Source organism: Chenopodium quinoa, unplaced genomic scaffold, assembly GCF_001683475.1.
Source record: "Chenopodium quinoa cultivar QQ74 unplaced genomic scaffold, ASM168347v1, whole genome shotgun sequence".
NCBI classification, from domain to species: domain Eukaryota; kingdom Viridiplantae; phylum Streptophyta; class Magnoliopsida; order Caryophyllales; family Amaranthaceae; genus Chenopodium; species Chenopodium quinoa.
Window position 1 is genome coordinate 4,204,930 of NW_018744093.1, and position 3,235 is coordinate 4,208,164.

At 37.7% G+C, this 3,235-nt stretch overlaps 1 long non-coding RNA gene across 1 annotated transcript; it reads right to left on the reverse strand.

Moving 5' to 3' along the window:
- Window positions 1-604: 604 nt before the first annotated feature.
- LOC110692178 lies at window positions 605-2,904 on the reverse strand. The gene is made up of 3 exons (XR_002505417.1): window positions 2,479-2,904; window positions 2,054-2,170; window positions 605-875 (listed from the first exon to the last, which is right to left on the reverse strand). It is a non-coding gene; the product is annotated as an uncharacterized LOC110692178 (long non-coding RNA).
- Between the last annotated feature and the right edge of the window lie 331 nt (window positions 2,905-3,235).

Consider the following 3,235-nt stretch of genomic DNA (forward strand, 5'->3'; position numbering starts at 1 on the left):
GTATGTTAGAGCGGAGCAAGGGGAATTGCATGGATACTCTGCTTGTTAGACTGAATTGCTTGATCATGAGAATGAAGTTTGCATGATGATTGTTCAAAGGCCAAGAGACTAAGAACAATTACGTCATGTAGTGTGATGATATGAAGTTCATGTTTTGATATGTACTTAGGCCAGGAGGCTAAGCATGATATCACTACAACAAATTGACCCTTGTGTCACGAGTAAAATCGTGGCACAAGTTTAGAATTCCTGCGGCTATGCAATTTAGCCACGGGAATTTAGAAATTTACTGCCGTGGCACAAGAGGTCGTGCCTAGAAATTTTCCACAGGAAAATGAAAGTTGTGGCAAATTTCGATAATTATGCCACGAGTATTCATGTGGCTAAGAAATTCTCTTGCTACAAATACTAACATGGCTAAAAAATTATTTGCCACAAACTCTACCGTGGCTAACAACTTTGTTGCCACAAGTATTAGCGTAACTTATAAGCTTCTTTGCCTAAAATTCTCCCGTGGCAACAAACTTTGTTGTCTTAACAAATATTACTATGGAAAAAAAATTGCTCTTTTGTAAGCAAAAGCAGTGCAGACAATTAATACGTATACATAAAAGTTACAAATTTTATATCATTTGTGTTTATAATACATTGTTAACTAGATTATTACAATATATATTTATGTTCGTGTCTTCTACTTTAAACCAAAAATAATCTATTGTGTTGAAATTGATAAGGCAAGAACGCATCAGTTTACTGCTGTTATTCGGAGCGTCAAACCAGTCTAGCTTAAATAGGGGATCTCATATGTGAGCATTTTAGTGAAACTTGATGTGCTGCTGAACAACATTGAGCCCTTCTAACTCTTCACCGATGTCCTAAAACATTAAACAAAAAAGTGTTGGCAAATCCGAATAACAATTGTAGCTCTTAAAACAACCAACAAAGACTATGCAAGGGATCTAGAACGACAACAACAAAAGATGCAGCATCGGCATCGGATGCATTTGTAACAATAGCTGTAGTGGCTGGCCTTGCTGCATTAGCTGTGAAAATGGTATGCATTAGCAGTCATTGATTTTGTAATGAAGAGAAAAGAAAAAAATCACTAATATAAGTCTGACGCACGTAACAGCTGCAGCAGGGGGGAAGACTGTAGGGTAGCAAGCAACGGAGAGGGAAAGGCAGCAACAACCAGTAGAGGGGGGGAGACACTAGGCGGCACTCCCATGAAGCAGGGGAGGGGGAAAGGCAATGGCAGCCAGCAGGGAGGAAAGAATTTTTTCTTAAAAAAATAGATTAAAGTCCAAGACTCCAAGTGAAACTAAGCTGCACTAATCAAAGGGCAGCAGGCAGGGGAGGGGGAAAGGTAATGGCAGCAAGCAAGAAGGAAAGAAAAAATGCAAAAAAAAAAAACAACAACAACAAAAGATTAAAGTCCAAGACTCCAAGTGAAACTAAACTGCAGTAGTCACAGAGCAAAAAATATCTCTTAATTTGTAGCAAATGTTCCTCGAAATTAACCTTAATATATACTAAAAAAAGGCCTAATTAGAGATATGCCATAAGACCTCTTGGCTCTTGCAACTATGTTATCAAAGATAGGCCATCAAACCTCTTGGCTCTTTCCCTTTAGTTTTCTACATAAAATTATTGTTTTGTATAAATGATCATTATGCTAAAAAATCTTACCCATCGCCCTTTAAATTTGAAATGGTAAGGTTAAAGGGAATGCTGATGAAGCAGTTGGGTTTAAAGGGAATCCTGATGATGTAATAATAGAGAAGGGCTGGCATGGTACCGCCATAAGATCCTTGGAGTTGGATTTGCCATGACCAGCGACCCCATGGATTTGTTTATGTTGTCTTTGCTATTGCTCTTTCCCATCAAGTGTAACAATTTGAATTGAAGTCTAAGCTTGCAACTGATATCCGTTTGTTTAAATATGCATCAATTTCTAATTACCCAACCCAAGGAAATGTAGGCATACACATAAAGATAAAAATTAGTTAAACTAGTATTTGAAAAGTGCCATCAATCATCTATAGCTCATTACCTGATTGACAGGAAAGAAAGTGGGATTAAAACCATTTCAAACACCAGGGTGCTCTGAAGGGAATGGATAATATCAATTTGCTGGCAATCCTGTTGCTGCTTGAATCAAGTTCTGATCCTAAAAACACAATGCATGGCACCGTTTTAAACATTTAAAAAGTAATTTTAACAATTACTCCACATTGTTGCAAAATGTTACTAAAGTAATTGAAACCCAAAAAATTTCAATAAATCTAACAACTAATTCAATTAATTCACTTGAAAAATCAAAAACTAATTCAACCATAAATTAGCTATAATCCATTAATCCAACGACTAGATAATATCATGATACAAATTAAAAATTGAAACTTGAAAAAAGTAGAATGATATGAATGAAACGTTGAAAAAATGAAAAGATTTGAAATGTAAAAAACTGGAATTTACCGTGAAAGCTGAGAAACTGACGAACTGAGATAGGGCCGTCGGGCCTTTTGGCGCCGTGCGTTCTTGATTGCTCGGTGTGCCGGCCTGGCGGAGCTACGAACCTCTTTTTCCTAATTTCCCCCAAATTCCTCCTGATATAGACCCTAATTTCCCCATGATAACTCAAATTATCGAATTTCTCTTCGATTTTTCATACGTTTTGAATTGAAGAAGCGTGGAGTCGGCCTCGGTAGAGAGGACATCAGTGGAGTAGACGGCGCGGTGGAGTGGACGGCACGATGGAGTGGGCGGTTATAACGTGGTGGATGAATAGTTAGAAATGAGGGAACTTGGGGCTTGGCTTATTATTGTAAAATAAAATCACGAGGAGGAGACTTGGGTTTTTTAATTTTCATTAATGTTTTGTAAAAACAATGGTCATTGAGAAAGGGAAAATTTCCCAAAGTAAGTCTGTAAGGGAAACAATTTCTCAAAGTAGGCGCATGGCAAAATTATTTACCAAACTAAGCTTCCAGGGTAAAACGCTAACCAGGCTGGCGTTTTTATCCTTGGCATTTATTTTTTTAATTTTCAGTTAAGGCAAAAACGTCATCCAGGGTGGCGTTTTTACCCTGACTGAATTATTTTTTTAAAAAATTAACCAAGGTAAAAACGCCACCATGGTTGGCGTTTTACTCTCAGCCATAAAGCGTCATCCTGGTTAGCGTTTTTATCTGCAACACTCAGTCTGCCCTACACACAAACACAACAACAGCAG